This window comes from Sciurus vulgaris (assembly GCF_902686455.1).
Source record: "Sciurus vulgaris genome assembly, chromosome: 11".
NCBI lineage: Eukaryota > Metazoa > Chordata > Mammalia > Rodentia > Sciuridae > Sciurus > Sciurus vulgaris.
Genome location: NC_136472.1, coordinates 3,282,419 through 3,303,775, shown reverse-complemented (window position 1 = coordinate 3,303,775; position 21,357 = coordinate 3,282,419). Strand labels below are relative to the sequence as shown.

Here is a 21,357-nt window from a genome sequence, read left to right as displayed (position 1 = left end):
CACGGGTGGCCAAGGGGACAGAGTAGAGCGTGGTGCGGCTGCAGCCAAGGAGTCCTGCCTGGGACCTGAGGCAGGCAGGATCTAAGGGACGCCATGCTTACAGGTCCTCGGGAAATTTGGCTTCCAGAGCCTCCGGGGCAGGAGGGTAAGTCAGGCAGAGCTGGGGCCCTTCGTTAAAGGCGGAGTCAGCAATCACACTTGATGATATAAAGCATGATCGGGGCAGAGGTGCCCACCCGGCCACACTCAGTGAGCCTGTGGGGGCCAAGGAGACCCTCCAGGTGACCTAATGCAGTCTGTAAACCACCGGGGGTCTGGGCTGGGGTGAACCCCTGGGCCTCTGCTGCCTGCTCCAAGGCTGGGGCCCCCCTTCCACATCAGGTACCGTGGGGTCCTCCTTGATGTGAAGTGACCTCTGTGTGCGGGGGGCCCAGATAGCTGTGGGCCTGGAGGCCCCTCGACATTCTGGAAGCCGGAGGACACAGCTGTGCAGAGGGCAGCACTGGCAGAGGGCAGCGCTGTGGCCCCTCTTCTCTCCCTCTGCCACTGGGGCCTTCATCCCTCCCCGCAGCCCCAGGCAGCCCCTCTGCAGCCCTGGTCCGGGGCAGCCTTGCTAGAGTCGGGTGCCAACCAAGCTGCTCTAGGTGGAGGCCTAGGTGGAGGCCCAGGTGGAGGCCCAGGTGGAGATGAGGCTCAGGGCCTTGTGGGGTGCGGCAAGTTTTGTCTCCAGCAGAGACAAGCTCCACTCACTGGCCTCCTGCCTTTATCCTCAAGATGTTGGACTTGAACTCAGATGCACACATGACCTCTTTCCCCTACCCTCTTCCTTCACCTATTAATCAACTGATTAATTAAAATGGTTTTGTCAGAGGATCCAATAAAACGGAACCCAATGGTCAAAGCTGTTGTTGTCAAGAAGCAAAATAAACCGGGAAGTATTGGCTTATCAACCACCTGTGAATCCAGACAGAGCGGAACCAACGATTGCAGATCTGAGTTGGTGAGGAAGCGGAGGTAAAGCTCCGCGCAGAACAATTCTAAGTGACGCCTTCATTAGGAAGGCGAGGCGTGACACTTGGAAATGCCCAGCTGCTGCAGGAAGCAGAACCCTGCTTGGGGGCGGGCGGTCCAGGCCAGCTTCACCGCTGCCAGCGGGCACCCGGGCAGGTGGCCTGCCTGCTTTTCTCTCCGGCCTAGCGCTGCCCCTTGCCCCCTGTAAGGAGCCCCAGGTTACAGTCTATTGTGAGTGGACAATTTTTAAAATTGGGGTGCGCAAAGGAAGGGGGTAGAATTTAAATGACTGCAATTGAATCTCAAAATGACTACAATTAGGTATTTAAAATTTTTTTTAGTTGTAGATGGACACACTATCTTAATTTATTTATTTTTCTATGGTACTGAGGATGGAACCCAGTGCTTCACACATGCTAGGCAAGCGCTCCACCACTGAGCCCCAGCCCAGCCCACGACTGGATCTTATATCCCAATGCAGGCTAAATACTACATTCTGAAAACAGACCCTGGAACTTTCTGTTTCTCACAACTCCCACCCTTACCTGTGGCCCTCCAGAGCTGCCTCCTTCCTGGTAGAGGAAAGTCGCTGTACAGTAGAGACCTAACAGATGCACCTTGGCCAGGGCAGCATCACAGTGCTGAGAAGTGTTCACAGAGGGGACCCTGCATGGGCTGTCGAGAAGGGTGCTTTTCCTCTGGGGTCCTCCTCCCGAACCACAGCCCTGGTCTAACTCTGAGAAAATGCCAGACAGGTCCAGCTCGGGGACCCTGACTAGCCCCTCAAAACCACTCAGGTCGTCAATCAAAAATGAACTATGGTAGCCAAGAGGAGCCCTGGAGGCAGGACCATATGCCAGGTGGGTGCTGGGACAGAAGGTCCAGAGGGAAGTGGGAGGGACTGGGTCCAGGGTGGGCTCAGCGAGTAACAGTGTATCAATGCCACTGGTAAGTTGTGACAATGTCCCACACTAATGTGAGGTGTCGAGGCAACCAGAGGATGGCCTGACAGAGGGACTCCCGGTCACCCAGAGGATAGCCTGATGAGGGACTCCCGGTCACCCAGAGGATGGCCTGACACAGGGACCCCCGGCCACCCAGAGGATGGCCTGACACAGGGACCCCCGGCCACCCAGAGGATGGCCTGACACAGGGACCCCCGGCCACCCAGAGGATGGCCTGACACAGGGACCCCCGGCCACCCAGAGGATGGCCTGACACAGGGACTCCCAGCCACCCAGAGGATGGCCTGACAGAGGGACCCTGGGCCACCCAACGGGGAGCCTGCCCACCTTCAGCCTCGGGAGGAGGTCTGACAGAAGTCCCCTCACACAGAGGTGAGCAGTAGGCCCTGCTGGTGCTCGGGCCTGGGTCTGACCTGTGCCTGGCCTCTGTGGGCTCAGCAGGGCTGAGCAGGTGGCACACAACCTGTCCCATCCAGGAAGGCCAGCCTGCCGTCCCATGGGCACCAAGAGCTAGCTCCCCTGCTGCCCACTGAGCAGACCCACTAGGTCCCCACAGCTGAGACACAGCCTGGGAGCTTGCCCTGAGCCCAGGGAGGAGGCCGGTGTCCCCTCCCCACCACCCTGTGCCCAGTCCCGCTGGCCCTAGGAGAGCCTGACCTGGCTTCAGTGGCTGGGCTGCCCTCAGGCTAGACTCCTGGGCTCTGGGACCCTCAGCATTGCAAAGGTCCCCATCCCAGCCCTGGAGGCTACCCTGTCCCTCGCTCTGGCCCTCCTCCTGGGAGCCAGGACTGAAGTGGGCTCTAGTGACGTGTCTGCCCTGCGGGTACAGGGCTGCCCCCAGGAGCCCGGGAATAGGAGGCCCCTCACAGTGTCCATGCAGGCCGGCCTTTAGTGCATGGAGCCGGCACCACGGAGCCCCACTGTCCAGCCAGGGCCACCAGTGACGGTCAGGGAGCAGAGAAAGCCTGGGGCACCCAGCGTGTCTGGGTGGGTGTTCTTGAATGACCCTGGGGGTTGCCCCACACCCGTCCAGGACTCCCTTGAGGGTAGTGAGAAGCCTGGCCAAGGGGTGCGGGTGGGACCCCTGATTCCCAGCCCTTTCCTGGTGGCTGGTGAAGAGTGCCCAGTGGCAAAGGCTGCGGGTAGCTCTCAGGCACCTGTGGACCCCTCGAGACCCCAGGGACATTGCTGGTGACAGTGGTCCTGCCCACAGGGGCTGCAGAGCCCATGCAGGAGGGGCGGGCCTCCCTCTACTGGACAGGTGCCAGGTGCTGGGAGGGGGTTGGGTGGGAGGCTCTTAGGTGGGGCGAGGACCAGGGCCAGGAGGCTTCAGAAGGAGAAGCTGGTGTCAGCACCGCAGTGGCTGGAACCCTGCTCCCCTATCCTAGGTGGGCACCCTGACCCCACTGTGGGTGCCAGGAGGCGGGCACTCTAGCCCCAATGTAGGCAGCAGGAGGTGGGTGTTCTGACCCCAGCATGAGTGGCAGGAGGTGGGCAGTGTGACCGTAATGTGGGGGTCAGGAGGTGGGTGCGCTGACCCCGAGGTGGGGCCCAGGGGTGGCTTTGGAGTGGCCAGGGCCAGGTGAGCTCTTGTGAAGGCTGAGAGGCCCTTTAGAGGAGGAAGCAGACCTGCCTCTCAGCTGCGTGAGGGCACAGAGAGGAGCAGCCATGTCCAGCCAGGAAGGAGGCCCTCGCCCAGGGTGGAGGCCACTGCAGGCCTGGCCTCAGGCCCCAGGGACCCAGCAACTGATGCTGCTGTGTAGGCTTTGCCGGCTGGTGCCCGTGCCCAGTGTGCTCCCATCCACCGCTCACCTGCTTGTCCGCCCAGCTCACGTTTATGGAGCGTGCTGGAGAAACAGTCAGACGCCACCCCAGCAGCCTGGGCCTGTGCAGAGGCAGAGGGGCTGCAGGAGGCCAAGGCCCTGAGAGGCCCAGGGGTCCCTCGACCCCTGCCCCTGGCTGCAGAGGCCACCATGACCAGTTGGGGCAGCTGCAGTGAGCTCTCCTGTCCCCACTCGGCCTTCCCTCAAGGCCCTTCCCTGGGTGAAGAGCGAGGTAGGATGGGGCCCTGGGTCTGCCTGCCCAGAGCGTCGGGGGAGGGGTGGCCCCATCCCAGTTGAGGAGGCGCTCCCACCGGGGTTGGCAATGACGTCAGCGAGGGCCACTGGGTTGGTTTGAGGTGAGATTCTGGTATTTTAAACAGTAGCATCAGGACTAGGGTGGAGGCGGAGCCTGCCAGGGTTGTGTCCAGTGGGGGAGAATGTGGCCTTCGAGGAGAGAGGGCACGCTGGATCAGGGGACAGCAGGACCCCCGGGCCTGTTGCTGAGATGGTGTCTGCAGGGGTCAGAGGGTCTGGCCCATGGACACCTGTGCCTTGGCCTGTTAGTCACCATGTTCCTGGGACTGAAGCCCCAGGCCCAGCTGGACAGAAGTCTCACATGGAGCCCTCTCCCACCAAGGCCAGGCTGGAGCCCGCTCACTGCCTGAACCCATGAACGAGGGGCCTGGGTCCTCCAGGGAGGGACCCCGCACAGCCACCACGATTCACCCTGCTATCTTTCTCCAGCTTCCCAAAGGGACTGCAGCCACTCTGGGGGGTTTGATGCTGGCTCTGGACTGACCAATTCCTGGAGACCAGAGCACCTCTGGGGCTCTGTGCTGGTTCCAGGTACTGAGGACCACCGGTACTGGGTTTCTCAAGGGGCTTTTCACACTGAGCAGCAAGCACTTAAGATGCTTCCAGCCAGGCACGGTGGCACACGCCTGTCATCCCAGCAGCTCGGGAGGCTGAGGCAGGAGGATCATGAGTTCAAAGCCAGCCTTAACAACTTATCGAGGCCCTAAGCAACTCAGTGAGACCCTGTCTCTAAATAAAATATGAGAAAAGGGCTGGAGATGTGGTTCAGTGGTTTAGTACCCCTGGGTACAATCCCCAGTATCAAAAAAAAACCAAAAACCAAAAAACGATGCTTCCATGCCTTCTTGTGGCCTGACGGCTTGTTTTTTAGCACTGAGTGGTAGTACTTTGTCGGGGTGTACCGCGGTTGATTTGTCCCTTGACCTGTGGAAGGCTGTCTTCCGGCTTGTGACAATTATGCATAAAGCTACTACAAACCTTCTCTTGTGGACCTAGGTTTTCAACTGGCTTGGGGAAGCACCCAGGCACGGCTGCTGGATCCTTTGCTAAGACCGGGCTTGACTTTACAGACGGCCTGACTGCCTTCCACGGTGGCTGCCCCACCTGCATTCCCACCTGTGAGGAGCAAGGGCCTCCTAAAGCTCTATGTCCTTGTCCTCAGCGGCCTGTGGTGCTGTCGGGTCCTCAGAGATAGGGAGTGGAGTCTCCTTGTGGCCTTAATCTGTGATTGCCTGATGGCACGTGATACTGAACATCTTTCCGTATGCTTATTTAGCATCTGTGTATTTCCTTTTGTGAGCTGTCTGTTTGGATTTTTAAATTGAATTGTTTTCTCATAATTGATCTTTAAGTGTTCTTGTATATTTTGGACACGAGGCCCTTAACAGATAAGTGTTTTGCAAAGATTTCCTTCTTATCTGTGGCTTGTCTTCTCATTCCTAACAGCGTCTTTTCAAAGCAAGGATTTTTAAATTGTAGTATGGCCCAACCTCTCAGCCACTGATCTGGAGAGTGCTTTTGATTCCTAGTTTCCTTTTAGTAAAGACCACCAGGAGCCAGCTGCTTTCAGGTGGCAAGGCCAGGAATACACCTTCACTGTCCCCTCTCTGGGTCTATCCATTCTGTGGGGACTTTGGTTGACTTCCCTTCTATAGGATGTCTTCCTGGTCCATTCCATTGATGATTTCCTGCTGGTCTAGCCTGGAGAGCAGGAAGCAGTAATTACCAAAGACCTTGCCAACGTGGTGTGTGCCAGAGGGCAGGGAATGGATCCTCGGTGAATCTCTGCGGGCGTGTTGAGATCGATGTCTCATTCTCCCTACTGCTAAGAAGAAACAGTGTCTGATGGGCTGCTTCAGATTCTGGAGGTAGCACTTACAGGACGCTCTGACCCAGCTGGCACGTGACTATAAGGCTGTCAGTCTCGAGAAAGGCCCAGACAAGAGAAGGCTCTGCCATGGGCCCAGGCTGCCTCCAGTCTGTGTGTGACCAGCAGATCCCGGTTTGAGGGTCTGTGTCTGGTGCGGAAGCCCTTGGGAGGTTGAACCAGGCTCCCACAGGTGGACCACAGCCCAGCACCCTCAGGGTTTGAAGCCAAGCCTGCCACTCTGTGTGGATGATGCCTTTTTTTTTAATTGTAAACAAATAGGATACATGTTGTTTCTGTTTGTACATGGAGTAACACCATACCACTTGCATATTCATACATTTACATAGGGTAATGGTGTTTGATTCATTCCGTTATTTTTTTCCTTCCCCCCCACCCCTCCCACCTCTCTTTTCCCTCTATGCAGTTCCTCCTTCCTCCATTCTTGTCCCCCTCCCACCTCCCATTAAGTGTCATCATCTGCTTATCAGCGAGATCATTTGGCCTTTGGTTTTTTGAGATTGGCTTATCTCACTTAACATGATATTCTCCAATTTCATCCATTTGCCTGCAAATGCCATAATTTTATTATTCTTTATAGCTGAGTGATATTCCATTGTATATATATACCACAGTTTCTTCATCCATTCATCAATTGAAGGGCATCTAGGTTGGTTCCATAGTCTGGCTATTGTGAATTGAGCCGCTATGAACATTGATGTGGCTGTATCTCTGTAGTGTGCTGATTTTAAGTCCTTTGGGTATAGGCCGAGGAGTGGGATAGCTGGGTCAAATGGTGGGTCCATTCCAAGTTTTCTAAGGAATCTCCACACTGCTTTCCAGAGTGGCTGCACTAATTTGCAGCCCCACCAGCAATGTATGAGTGTACCTTTTTCCCCACATCCTCTCCAACACCTGTTGTTGCTTGTGTTCTTGATAACCGCCATTCTAATTGGGATGAGATGGAATCTTAGTGTAGTTTTGATTTGCATTTCTCTTATTACTAGAGATGTTGAACATTTTTTCACATATCTGTTGATTGCTTGTAGATCTTCTTCTGTGAAGTCTGTTCATTTCCTTAGCCCATTTGTTGATTGGGTTATTTGTATTCTTGGTGTAGAGTTTTTTGAGTTCTTTATATATTCTGAAAATTAGTGCTCTATCTGAAGTATGAGTGGCAAAGATATTCTCCCACTCTGTAGGCTCTCTCTTCGCATTGCTGATAGTTTCCTTTGCTGAGAGAAAGCTATTTAGTTTGAATCTATCCCAGTTATTGATTCTTGCTTTTATTTCTTGTGCTATGGGAGTCCTGTTAAGGAAGTCTGATCTTAAGTCGACATGTTGAAGATTTGGACCTACTTTTTCTTCTGTAAGATGCAGGGTCTCTGGTCTGATTTCAAGGTCTTTGATCCATTGTGAGTTGAGTTTTGTGCATGGTGAGAGATAGGGGTTTAGTTTCATTCTGTTGCATATGGATTTCCAGTTTTCCCAGTACCATTTGTTGAAGAGGCTATCTTTTCTCCATTGTATGTTTTTGGCACCTTTGTCTAGTATGAGAAAATCGTATTTATTTGGGTTTGTGTCCATATCCTCTATTCTGTACCATTGATCTACCTGTCTATTTTGGTGCCAATACCATGCTGTTTTTGTTACTATTGCTTTGTATTATCGTTGAAGTTCTGATATTGTGATACCCCCTGTTTCATTCTTCCTGCTAAGGATTGCTTTAGCTATTCTGGGTTTCTTATTCTTCCAGATGAATTTCATGATTGCTTGCTCTATTTCTGTGAGGTACGCCATTGGAATTTTAATTGGAATTGCATTGAATCTGTATAGCACTTTTGGTAGTATGGCCATTTTGACAATATTAATTCTGCCTATCCAAGAACATGGGAGATCTTTCATCTTTTAAGGTCTTCCTCAATTTCTTTCTTCAGTGTTTTGTAGTTTTCATTGTAGAGATCTTTTACCTCTTTGGTTAGATTGATGCCCAAGTATTTTTTTTTTTTTTTGAGGCTATTGCAAATGGAGTTGTTTTCCTCATTTCCCTTTCAGCTGTTTCGTCTCTTGTGTATAAAAATGCTTTAGATTTATGCGTGTTGATTTTATAGCCTGCTATTTTGGTGAATTCATTGATGAGGTCTAGAAGTTTTCTGGAGGAGGTTTTTGGATCCTCTAAATATAGAATCATGTCATCCGCAAATAGTGACAGCTTAAGTTCCTCTTTTCCTATTTGTATCCCTTAATTTCTTCAGTCTGCCTAATTGCTCTGGCTAGAGTTTTGAGGACAATGTTGAATAGAAGTGGTGAAAGAGGACATCCCTGTCTTGTTCCCGTTTTTAAAGGGAATGGTTCCAGTTTTTCTCCATTAAGAATGATGTTGGCCATGGGCTTAGCATAAATAGCCTTTACAATGTTCAGGTATGTTCCTACTATCCCTATTTTTTCTAGTGTTTTGAGCATGAGTGGGTGTTGTATTTTGTCAAATGCTTTTTCTATGTCAATTGAAATAACCATATGATTCTTATCCTTAAGTCTATTGACATGATGGATTACGTTTATTGATTTACGAATGTTGAACCATCCTTGCATTCCAGGAATGAACCCCACTTGATCGTGGTGCACAATTTTCTTAATATGTTTTTGGATACGGTTTGCCAGTATTTTGTTAAGGACCTTTGCATCTATATTCATCAAGGATATTGGTCTAAAATTTTCTTTCCTTGATGTGTCTTTTCCTGGTTTGCGTATGAGGGTGATATTAGCTTCATAGAATGAGTTCGGTAGGGTACCCTCCTTTTCTATTTTCTGGAAAACTTTGAGAAGTATTGGAATGAGTTCTTCTTTGAAGGTCTTGTAGAACTCGGCTGAGAATCCATCTGGTGTTGGGCTTTTCTTGGATGGTAGATTTTTAATGGCTTCTTCTATTTCGTTGCTTGATATTGATCTGTTTAAATTGTGTATGTCCTCCTGGTTCAGTTTGGGAGGAGCATATGTCTCTAGAAATTTGTCAATGTCTTCGGTACTTTCTATTTTGTTGGAATACAGATTTTCAAAGTAGCTTCTCATTATGTTCTGTATCTCAGTGGTGTCTGTTGTGATATTTCCTTTTGCATCATGTATTTTAGTAATTTGAGTCTTCTCTGTCCTTCTCTTTGTTAGTGTGGCTAAGGGTTTGTCTATTTTGTTTACTTTCTCAACCAACTTTTTGTTATGTCAATTTTTTGAATTGTTTCTTTTGTTTCAATTTCATTGATTTCAGCTCTGATTTTAATTATTTCCTGTCTTCTACTACTTTTGCTTTTATTCTGTTCTTTTTTTCCTAGGGCTTTGAGCTGTAATGTTAGGTCATTTAATTGTTGACTTTTCATTGTTTTCTGGAATGCGCTCCATGCAATGAATTTTCCTCTTAGTACTGCTTTCATAGTGTCCCAGAGATTTTGATGTTGTATCATCATTCTCATTGACCTCTAAGAATTTCTTCATCTCCTCCCTGATGTTTTCTGTTATCCATGTTTCATTCAATAGCATATTATTTAGTCTCCAAGTGTTGGAGTAATTTCCTTTTTTTATTTTGTCATTTATTTCTACTCTCAGTCCATTATGATCGGATAGAACAGAAGGCAGTATCTCTACTTTTTTCATTTCCTAAGGGCTGCTTTGTGGCATAACACATGGTCTATTTTCGAGAAGATTCCATGTGCTGCTGAGAAGAAAGTGTATCCACTTGTTGATGGATGGAATATTCTATATATGTCTATTAAATGTAGGTTATTGATTGTGTTATTGAGTTGTATGGTTTCTTTGGTTGGATTTCGTTTGGAAGATCTATCTAGTGGTGACAGCGGTGCGTTAAATTCGCCCAGAATTATTGTGTTGTGGTCTATGTGATTCTTGAAATTGAGAAGGATTTGTTTGATGTACAGGGATGCACCATTGTTTGGGGCATAAATATTTACTATCATTATGTCTTCCTGATTTATGGTTCCCTTAAGCAGTATGAAATGTCCTTCTTTATCCCTTCTGACTAACTTTGGCTTGAAGTCCACTTTATCTGATATAAGGATGGAAATCCCCGCTTTTTTACTGAGTCCATGTGCATGGTAGGTTTTTTCCCATCCTTTCACCTTTAGTCTGTGGATTTCTTTTTCTATGAGGTGAGTCTCTTGCAGGCAGCATATTGTTGGGTCTTTCTTTTTAATCCATTCTGCCAGTCTATGTCTTTTGATTGAAAGACAGAGTTTAGGCCATTAACGTTCAGGGTTATTATTGAGAAATAATTTGTATTCCCAGTCATTTGGCTTGTTTTTAAGTTGGCTTGGTTTCTCCTTTGAGTGGTTTTTCTCTAAGGTAGTTCCTCCCTTTGCTGACCTCCATTGTTGTTTTTCATTTCCTCCTCATGGAATATTTTGTTGAGAACATTCTGTAGTGCAGGCTTTCTATTTGTAAGTTCTTTTAAGTTTTGTTTATCATGGAAGGATTTTATTTCATCTTCAAATCTGAAGGTTAGGTTTGCTGGGTATAGGATTCTTGGTTGGCAACCATGTTCTTTCAGAGCTTGAAATATATTGGTCCAGGCCCTTCTAGCTTTTAGAGTCTGGGTTGAGAAGTCGGCTGCTATCCGTATTGGTCTCCCCCTATATGTAATCTGATGCTTTTCTCTCGAGGCTTTCAAAATCCTATCTTTATTTTGAATGTTAGGTATTTTCATTATAATGTGCCTTGGTGTGAATCTGTTGCGATTCTGTGCATTTGGTGTTCTGTAAGCCTCTTGTATTTGATTTTCCATTTCATTCTTCAGGTTTGGGAAATTTTCTGATATTATTTCATTGAATAGTTTGTTCATTCTTTTGGTTTGTACCTCTGTGCCTTCCTCAATCCCAATAATTCTTAAATTTGGTCTTTTCATGATGTCCCATAGTTCTTGGAGATTCTGTTCATGATTTCTTGCCATCTTCTCTGCTTGGGCGACTTTATTTTCAAGATTAAATATTTTGTCTTCATTGTCTGAGGTTCTGTCTTCCAAGTGGTCTAGTCTGTTGGTGATGCTTTCCATTGAGTTTTTTATTTGGTTTATTGTCTCCTTCATTTCAAGAATTTCCATTTTGTTTTTTTTGAGAGTCTCTATCTCTTTGTTGAAATGATCTTTTGCTTCCTGCAGGTGCTCTTTCAGCTTATTGGTAGTATCATTCATTGCCTGAATTTGCTCTCTTATCTCATCCTTTGCTTCGCGAATCATCTTAATCATGTATAATCTGAAGTCCTTTTCTGACATTTCTTCTAACATACTGTCTTTGGATTCTATTAATATAGAATCTAGATTTGTTTGGATCATTTTCTTCCCTTGTTTTTTTATGTTGTTCATGTATCTTCCCGTCTAGCAGTGCAGACCTGGGGTATTGCAGATTTCCCCCTGTAGGCTTATAGTTGCCCTATAGGTTTCCAAAACCCTTTCTTTAAGGGGAGATCAATATTAGCAGTGCCCAAATCAGACACTATGCAATCCTAGACCAAACAACCCCTATGGGGACAATAACAAAATTGTCATAATAAACAAAATGAGTTCAAATATTATTTTCGGTAAAACAAACAGGTTTGCAATAATGTCTGCAGTTTCTAATGGAGGACAAAGAGGATGCAGAGGGATGTAGAATATGGCTGTTAATGGGATAAGAAAAGAATATATAGAAGTTCTAGAAAATAGAAAGGGTGAGAGTGTAATCAAAAGAAATCAGATGTTAGCCTGCAAAAAAGGGAGAAAAAGACTCTGAGGGAACAGGTAAACAAAAGGAAAAGAAAGCAAGAAAAGTAAAGAAATAAAAACTTACATTTTTTTAAAAAGGAGAAAAAAGAAAATCTACTGTATAACAGTCATATACTAATGAAACCTCTCAGTGTTCAGTAGCCTGATGCATTAGAGGTACCTGACAATGAGCTTCAAGCCTCCAGCAGGCGGCTCAGGATGGGATTTGCCCCATCCGAAGATCGGAGCTACGGCTTCCAGGACTATCCAAGATGGCTGCTCTGGCTTCCAAATGTGTTGGTAAATGGGGAGCTGCAGCTCAGGGGTGGACGTGGTCAGCTGGAGATCCTGTAGACAGGATGCAGTTGGTCCGGCAGGGGTCCTGGAGGTCGGGTGTGTTTGGTATAGTTGTGGGATCCTGGAGGCCGGGTGCAATCAGTCGGTCTGGGTTACCGGTGATAGGGCGCAGTCAGTTGGTCTGGGGGTCCTGGCAGCAGGGAGCAGTCAGTTGATGTGAGGGCCCCAGAGGGAGGGATTGATTGGTCGGGCTGAGGGATCCTGGAGACTGGGCTCAGTCAGTCAGGCCAGGGGTCCTACGGGGCCTGGCTGTTGTCTCAAAATGGCGGCAGCCACGTGTAATCAAACCTGCAGGTACTGTGACAGTGAACTTGTAGGCGACAACAGGCAGCTGGTTTTCCACTGGCGGTCTGCGGTCAGTCTGCTAGCAGCTGTCGGATGATGGGGAGGTGAACCTCGTGCGTTGGGTGATGGATAGGGGTAAGGCAGGCGATGGACAGGCGAGAGGCAGGCAAATGGTGGATGATAGACGCCTGACAGTGAGCAATCTGCTCTCAAAAAAGGCGTCGATATGCTGGCAGATTGCAGGGCATGACAGCAGACAAATGGGTAAACACCAGGGGATTGATAAGCAGCAAAAACTGCCTCACGGAGAAACAGATATCCTCTGCTTGAATCCGGCATTACAGAGCGACAAGGAATGCAGCCTGCCTCTAGTCCACCATCTTGGATCCTGGATGATGCCTTTTGAGAAATATTCTAGACTGCTTCTGGGCCTCAGTGGAGACTGAGTATGTAAGCACATCCCACCAACTGACCAGGTGACCTGAACTGTCCATCCTGAATGGGTGGTGGAGTTGGGCAAACCAGCTGTGTTCCATCGTCAGTAGACACAAGACCAACTCTAGGGCCCTGAGAGTTCAGGGGAGTCCCATGAAGTGCCCCCAACGCTTGTGGGCTCCTACTCCTTTGCCATCCCCCTCCGTGATGGCAAGGACTTCCCAGGGAGCTCCCAGGGACCCGAGGTCAAGGAAGGGAAAGATCTGGGCCTGCATGACAGGTAGACAGCACCCCAAAGTGGGTCCCCCGTGGCCTCCCCCGAGGGGCAGGTGAGGGAGACGCTCTCGGGGTAGAACATCCAGCAGTGCCCCATGCCCTGGTCATCTCACCTGGCTGTGGGGAGTGATTGGGATTCTGCTGCCACCAGTCCATGGCTCGCTGCCAGAGATTTGGCTGGAGAGTGTGGCCTGTAGCCCAGAATGCGCTTGGGAAATGGCAGCAGGAGGTCAGGCACAGAGGTCAGGAGTGCCCTCTCCAAAAGGGAACAGTGTGTGATGAGCTCGCCAAGGAGCTCACCCCTCAGCTGAGGGGCTCTTGATGCCTAGGTGGACACTGCCCGCTCTTGGCCGTCCTCCTTCCCAGCCAGCCCATCACTGTCCACAGGGCTCGTTAGGAACTTGCCTGGCCTTAGGGATGATGGTCATGCATGGCAGCATATGAAGCCACTCACCAAGGCTGGTCTGCTGAGTGCCCTCCCTGGACCCAGCAGAGACCAGGGCCAGCACCCAGTGCGGGGCTCTGCTGGCTGCTGCTATCAGGGCAGGGCTCTGCTGTGCCCTTGCCAGCAGGGACACACACTCAGGATGCGAACTGGCTGTCCCTGGCCATGGTGCTCTTGCTGGACCCACCACCTGTGGACTCGGGCAGCTTGAATCACCCTCCTGAGTGACCAAGGACCTTGATTCACAGCCATTGGAGTTGGGCAAAGGCTGGTGCTCGGGGAACTACAGGTCTTCATGTTCCTTGTCACCTGAGGCAGCTGCCCCAGGACTGTGGAAAGGCCTCCTTAATGGCTGCATTTCAGGGCAGCTCTGCAGAGCCGGGCGATGTCTTCTAGATGCAGCGTGGGTTGTGAATTCGTTTTGTTGTGGTGTGCTGATCCTGTGCTGATCCTGTGCTGATCCTGCAGCCAAGGGCTCTGGCAACCCAGGCGGAAGCGGCAGGATGCCTGCGGTACGGAGCCTCTTCCCGTGGAGTGTCTGCCTCCGGTCCCCACCACGCCAGGTCTCTGCACCTGGGACTTCCTCCAGAGGCTCACACTCTCCCCTGGCCCTGGAGGTCGAGATACACACCAGGCCACTTGGGATCCTCATGCCAGAGGACCCACAGACAAAGAAGGGGGTGGCTGTGCAGACTGGGCCACTGACCCCAGCAGGGGGAAGCAGCTGTGATTGCACAGTGGGGGTATGTCTAGGAAGGGGACCGTCCCCTGCAGATTCCCCGTCTGAATCAGACGGGGCCACTGATGGCCCAGATCCTTCAGGAATGAAGGCTTGGGTCGCCCCTAGGCTGAGAGCCACAGGCTGCTGAGGAAGAGGTGAGGAACACCAGCCCAGCCTGCACTGCGTGGGAGGGGCCCTGAGCCCTGCTTCTGCCCTCCCCAAGCACTTAACACGAGCGGGTTAATAGCTGTTGGTTTCCCATCTCTGCGTCAAACTCTTAGGACACCACTGGGGGATGAGACCCAGCCAGGAGGGCGCCACCCAGCCCCATCCTCCTCCTCTTTGGGGAGAGGGGTGTGTCTGCATGTCAGGTGGAGCATGTGGCCTTTGCTGAAGTCGAAGGCCTCCATGTGTGGGCGTCAGAACAGTCGGGTCCCTGGGGAGTGCGGTTAGTGGGCTGGGTCGAGGGAGTGCCGAGCGGCTACTGAAAACGTTGCCATGGTCACAGGAGCTTGTGGATGCACGCGGACCACCACGCTGAACTTGGAAAGGGTGAGATTTAGGGTACGTGAATCATCTCAGCAAAACCACTGTTAAAAGGCACAGGCCAGCTCTGGGCTTAGGGTGGAGTGACAACCATCCTCTGCTCCAGGTGGCTCAGGGTCCGGGAGTCGTGGGCCCTCCCTGAGCTCCGGACCCGGGCTGCTGCCCGCCCTGCTGAGGCAGAGGTGGGGACACGGCACCTTCGCCTAGGCGCCTGGGGCGAGGAGTGGGATATCCAGCGCCCGCTTTAGAACGCCGCGTTTAGCCTCCACTGGACGAAACCCCCGCCCAGTTTAAAAGGAGCCAGTCAGTAGCTGCATCCCGAGCTCCTCCTATCAGCGCAGGGACTGTGCGGCCTTAGGGGTCAGACGGGGCTGCCCGTGTGCTTGCCCGCCAGACGGCTGTGTAGCGCTTCTGCAGAGGTCAGGTCGGCCTTGCCGAGTGAGTCGTGAGCACGTGCCTGGCTTCTCCAGCACCCCTGATATTTCTAAGAAGGGGTCCCTCCTACTGCTGGCGTCTTACCCTGTGGGGACCTGTGGCTGGCCACTGTCAACCCTGTCCCGTCCAGAACACCCCAGGCTCTCCAGTCCAGCAGACGACCTCTGTCCTCACCTCAGCCCTTCATGCTGGATTTTCTGGGCCGCATAGGTCCACTCGGCTTTGGTCACTGATTTGTGGCCATTTCCCAGTCTCTTCCCAATGCCCCTGTAACAGGGTCCACTTTAAGCTTTGAATGCAGCCCTTGCTGCTCTGCCACTGGGACTTATTTTTAAAAGGACACGTTTCTCTTCCCTGCCCCTCCCTAATCTCTCCCCTCCCCTAGTCTCAGGGGAAACAGGATTGCTTTCCTCCCCATCCTAGGCAGAGGGATCTGTCCTGAGCACTCGCCCACCACAGTTTGCTGACCTTAAGTCCTTTGGGTGTAAACCTAGGAGTGGGATAGCTGGGTCAAAGGGTGGGTCCATTCCAAGCTTTCTGAGGAATCTCCACACTGCTTTCCAGAGTGGCTGCACCAATCTGCACTCCCACCAGCAGCGTGTGAGTGACCCTTTCCCCCACGTCCTTGCCAACACCTATTGTTGCTTGTATTCTTGATAATTGCTTCTGATTGGAGTGAGATGAAATCTTAGAGTAGTTTTGATTTGCATTTCTCTAATTGCAAGAGATGATGAACGAACATCTTTTCATATATTTGTTGATCAATTGTATTTCTTCTTCTGTGAAGTATCTGCTCAGTTCCTTAGCCCATTTATTGATTGGGTTATTTGTTTTTATGGTGTTAAGTTTTTTTGAGTTCTTTTTATATCCTGGAGATCAGTGCTCCATCTGAGGTACATGGGGTGAAGAATTTTTTCTCATTCTGTTGACCCTTTCTTTACGTTATTGATTATTTTCTTTGCTGAGAAGAAGGCTTTCGGTTTGAATCCATCCCATTTATTGATTCCTGATTTCACTTCTTGTGCTTTAGGGAACTTGTTACGGAAGTCAGATCCTAGGCCAACACGATGAAGATTTGGGCCTACTTTTTCTTCTAGTAGTCACAGGATCTCTGTTCTGGTGCCTAAGTCCTTGATCCACTTTGAGTTGAGTTTTGCGCAGGGTGAGAGATACCAATTTAGTTTCATTTTGGTATATGTAAATTTCCAAGTTTTCTCAGCACCATTTGTTGAACAGGCTATCTTTTCTCCATTGTATGTTTTTGGCTCCTTTGTCTGGTATGAGGTAACTGTATTTTTCTGGGTTTGTCTCTGTGTCTTCTATTCTGTACCATTGGTCTACATGTCTGTTTTGGTGCCAATACCATGCTGTTTTTGTTATGATTGCTCTGTAGTAGAGTTTAAGTTCTGATATTGTTATGCCTCCTGATTCACTCTTCCTGCTAAGGATTGCTTTGGCTATTCTGGGTTTCTTATTTTTCCAAATGAATTTCATGATTGCTTTTTCTAGTTGTATGAAGACTATCATTGGGATTTTAATAGGAATTGCATTGAACGCATATAGCACTTTTAGTAGTATAGCCATTTTTGACAATATTAATTCTGCCAATCAAAAGCATGGGAGATCTTTCCATCTTCTAAGGTCTTCTTCAGTTTCTTTTTTTAGTGTTCTGTAGTTTTCATTGTAGAGGTTTTTGACCTCTTCTGTTAGATTGATTCCTAAGTATCTTTTTCTTTTCTTTTCTTTTCTTTTTTTTTTTTTTTGAGGCTATTGTGAGTGGACTAGTTTTCCTTATTTGTCTTGCAGTGGATTCATAGCTTATGTAGAGATGTGCATTTGATTTATGGGTTTTGATTTTATATCCTGCTACTTTGCTGAATTCATTTATTCGTACTAGAAGTTTTCTGGTGAAATTTTTTAGTCTTCTCTATATAGAATCATGTCATTGGCAAATAGTGATATTTTGAGTTCTTCTTTTCCTGTTCATATCCCTTCAATCTCTTTGGTCTGATTGCTCTGGTTAGAGATTCAAGGATGCTATTGAATAGAAATGGTGAAAGAGGGCACCCCTGACTTGTTTCCGTTTTTTCCAATTTTTCTCCATTTAGATTGATGTTGGCCATGGGCTTAGCATAGATAGCTTTCACAATATTGAAGTATGGTCCCACTAGCCCTAGTTATTCTAGTGTTTAGAACATGAAGAGTTGCTGCATTTTGTCAAATGCTTTTTCTGCATCTAGTGAGATGATCGTATGATTCTTGTCTTTACGTCTATTGATGTGATGAAGTATGTTTATTGATTTCCATATGTTGTACCAACTTTGCATCCCCCGGATGAACTCCCTTGATCATGGTGCACTAACTCTTTAACATGTTATTGAGAATTTTTGCGTTTATGTTCATCAGGGATATTGGTCTGAAGTTTTCTTTCCTTGATGCGTCTTTGTCTGGTTTTGGTATCAGGGTGATATCAGCCTCATAGAATGAGTTTGGGAAGGTTCCCTCCTTTTCTATTTCATGGAATAATTTGAGGAGAATTGGTGTTAATTCTTCTTGGAAAGTCTTGTAGAACTAGCCTGAGAGTTCATCTGGTCTTGGGCTTTTCTTGGTTGGTAGGCTTTTGATGGCATCTATTTCATTGCTTGAAATTGATCTGTTTAACTTGTGTATGTCCTCCAGATTAAGTTTGGGTAGATCATATGTCTCTAGAAATTTGTTGATGTCTTTAAGATTTTCTATTTTATTAGAGTATAAATTTTCAAAATTGTTTCGAATTATCTGCTATATCAGTAGTGTCCCTTGTGATATTTCCTTTTTCATCATGGATTTTAGTAATTTGATTTTTCTCTGTTTCTCTTCATTAGCATGGCTAAGTCTTTATCAATTTGTTTTTCAAAGAACCAACTTTTTGTTTTGTCAATTTTTTTTTTTTTTTTTTTTTTTTGCGGTACTGCGGATGAACCCAGGGCCTTGGGCTCTACCAACTGAGCTATGTCCTCAGCCCTCAATTGTTTCTTTTGTTTCAATTTCACTGATTTTAGATGATTTTAATTATTTCTTGTTTTCTGCTGCTTTTGGTGTTATTTTTTCTTCTTTTTCTAGGGCTGTGAGATGTTATGGTAGGTCATTTATTTGTTGACTTTCTATTCTTTTAATGAATGAGCTCAATGCAACGGACTTTCCTCTTAGCACTGCCTTCATAGGGTCCCAGAGATTTTGATATGTTTTATCAGTGTTCACATTGACCTCTAAGTATTTTTTTTATTTCCTCCCTGATTTCTTCTGCTATCCATTCATCATTCAATAACATGCTATTTAGTCTCCAGTTGTTGGAGTAGCTTCTATTTTTTAATTTTGTTGTTGATTTCTAGTTTCATTCCATAATGATAGAATGCAGGGTATATTTCTATTTTTTTTTTTGTATTTGCTGAGAGTTGCTTTGTGGCATAACGTGGTATATTTTAAGAAAGGATCCACGTGCTGCTGAAAAGAAAGTGTATTCACTTGATGATGGATGAAATACCCATCTGTTAAGTCTAAATCATTGATTGTATTGTTGAATTCTATAGTTTATTTGTTTAGTTTTTTGTTTGGCAGATGTATCCAGTGGTGAGAGAGGTGTGTTAAAGTCACCCAGAGTTGTGGTGTTGTGGTCTATTTTATTACTGAAGTTGAGAAGGGTTTGTTTGATGTACGTACATGCCCCATTGTTTGGGGCATAAGTAGTTAAGATGGCTATGTCTCGTTGGTGTATGATTCCCTTAAGCAGTAGGAAATGTCCTTCTCTGTCCCTTCTGAGTAACGTTGGCTGGAAGTCCACTTGGTCTGATGTGAGGATGGAAACCCCTGCTTGTTTGCACAGTCCATGTGAGTGAGGTGTTTTTCCCGACCTTTCACCTTCAGTCTGTGGATTTCCTTGCCTGGTGATGAGTCTCCTGAAGGCAGCATATTGTTGGGTCTTGTTTTTTAATCCAATCGGCCAGTCTGTGTCTTTTGATTGATGAGGTTAGGTCATTAACACTCAGGGTTATTATTAAGATATGATTTGTTTTCCCGGTCATTTTGGCTTATTTTTGGTTTTTAACTTGACTTGGTTTCTCCATTGATTGACTTTCCTTTAGTGTAGTGCCTCCCTTTGCTGGTTTTCATTTTTTTTTTTTTTTTCATTTCCTTCTCAAGGAATATTTTGCTGAGAATGTTTTGTAGTGCAGGCTTTCTAGTTGTGAATTCTTTCAACTTTTGTTTATCATGGAAGGTTCTAATTTCATCTTCAAATCTGAAGCTTAATTTTGGTGGATATGAAATTATTGGTTGGCATCCATTTTCTTTCAGAGCTTTATATATGTTATTCTAGGACCTCGGGCCTTGAGGGTCTAGGGTTGAGAAATCATTTGAGATCAGGACTGGTTTTCCTTTATACATAATTTGATATTTTTCTCTCTCAACCTTTAAAATTCTATCTTTATTCTGTATATTAGTCATTCTCATTATGATGTACCTTGGTGTGGGTCTGCGATAATTTTGTACATTTGGGGTCCCGTAAGCATCTTGTAGTTGATTTTCCATTTCATTCTTTAGAATAGTCTTTTCATGTTGTCCCACAATTCTTGAAAGTTCTGTTCATGATTTCTTACCATCTTCTTTGTATGGTCAACTTTATTTTTAAGAGTATATATTTTGTCTTCATTGTCTGAGGTTCTGTCTTCCAAGTGGTCTAGTCTGTTGGTGATGCTTTCATTGAATTTTTAATCTGGTTTATTGTTTCCTGCATTTTGAGGGCTTCAGCTTGATTCCTTTTATAATGTCTGCCTCTTTATTGAAGTGCTCTTTCATATCCTGTGTTTTTCGCTCCAGACCATCCTTTATTTTGAAGTTCAGTCGATGTATTTTCTAAATTCTGTCGCTGACATTTCTTTTACTGTGTTGTCTGTGGAGTCTCTTGTTGGAACATCTTGGTTTGTTTGAGGTGCTTTGTTCCCTTGCTTTTTCATGTTGTTTTTGTGTCTTCTCGTTTAGCAGTGTGGACCTGAGCGGCACAGATTCTACCCTGTAGACTTTGTGTCCCTGAAGGCTTCCAGCACCTCTCCTTTAAGGGAGAGACCAGTCTTATCAGCACCCAATGGAAATGATATCCCCCTTAAGCCCAAAGGCTCCTATTAAGGCGTTTACACTTTGGTCACAATAGACAGAAATGAAGTGTTCAATCATTGTCTCCAGTATAAATGGTAAGTTTGCTAAAAGGGTTTAGCAAATGATGGACAAGGGGGGAACACAGGTAGTGTAGAATGTGTGTTTATGAGGGAGAAGGTGAGAAGATAGAGCTAAAAATTCATAGTAATAGCAAAGGAGGAATTAACAGAGGTTATTGTTAGTATAAGAGAAGTGGAAAAAGAACCTAGGAGACAGATAAGTGAGAGAAAAAATATGTACAGATTTTTTTAAAGTGAAAATATAAGAATATATACCACAAAACTGTCATATACTATTCATACATCCCATGCCTCAATACATTAATTCATGAAAAAATTTGGTTTCAAAGATGGTAAAGATGTGTGAGAGAAGGAAATAAATAAATAAAATTTTAAAAAAGGAAAGTCTCAATGGAAAACTGAACGATTGTTTTTGGCTTTCAAAAATTTCTCAGCTTCCCTTCTCTGCCGATAGGTGGGATTGTCTGAGGTTGGAAGCTCCAGTCCAGTGCGTGCTGGATGGGTTGACTGGGTGAGCTGGTAACAAGATGCCCTCCCACCCTCTTCTAGCCTTCCCACTTATTGTAGCTGGCCCCTTCTGTTCCTGCACACTTCAGGATTCACTGATCTGGAGAGAACTCTGGTTTTCTCCAGTTCTCCAACCTCTGCTCCCCCAGGAACCTGCCCCTAATCTCCGACTTTCCACAGACTTTCCAGACCAGACTGGCCCACACAAACCCAGCTGCCATCTGATGGACCTGGGCTTCAGCTTCCCCAGGTCCTGCCTTGCTGCAGTCCCAACATCTCAATGCTTATTTGACTTGCAGAGAGACCATCAGGGATGCGCTCACATAAAGGAGAGACCCTGCAAAGAGACAGCCATTAGCACACCCAGCAGGAAGACCTCAGGTGTAACCAGACCTGCAGGTACCCCAAGAATAGAT

At 47.3% G+C, this 21,357-nt stretch overlaps 1 long non-coding RNA gene across 1 annotated transcript in view; it reads right to left on the bottom strand.

Moving 5' to 3' along the window:
• LOC306640618 overlaps nucleotides 1–21,357 on the bottom strand; it is a 395,158-nt gene that overhangs the window by 55,943 nt on the left and 317,858 nt on the right. The window lies entirely within an intron of this gene.